The sequence below is a fragment of the Aptenodytes forsteri genome, unplaced genomic scaffold (genome assembly GCF_000699145.1).
Source record: "Aptenodytes forsteri isolate BGI_AS27 unplaced genomic scaffold, ASM69914v1 Scaffold120, whole genome shotgun sequence".
NCBI classification, from domain to species: Eukaryota; Metazoa; Chordata; class Aves; order Sphenisciformes; family Spheniscidae; genus Aptenodytes; species Aptenodytes forsteri.
The window spans coordinates 2105283-2105622 of NW_008795938.1; positions in this window are offsets into that span (position 1 = coordinate 2105283).

The window sequence follows — 340 nt, forward strand, 5'->3', positions numbered from 1 at the left end:
GGATGGGATCTCCTGGAGGTGTTTTCTGCAGACACAGCAAAACCCAGAGGCTCTGAAGGTCCCACCAGACTGACGCCAAACACAAGATGGGGCTCCTCGTACGGAAGCGTTTCACAGTCACACATAATCCACATCCCCGTGGCAGGGCAGTAACTTGAATTAAAACTGTGGGCGCCGGAAGCACAAGCAGCGGAGGCATGTGCCCGGTCAGGCAGATTCACACTAGCGACCCGCCGGGGATTAAACGCACCCCGTTCCCGGATGGAGCGAGGGGCCTGGCGAAAGAAGCCGATCGAGGAGGCGGTCTACGGCGCAGCCTCCACTGCGCCGGGGATCCGAG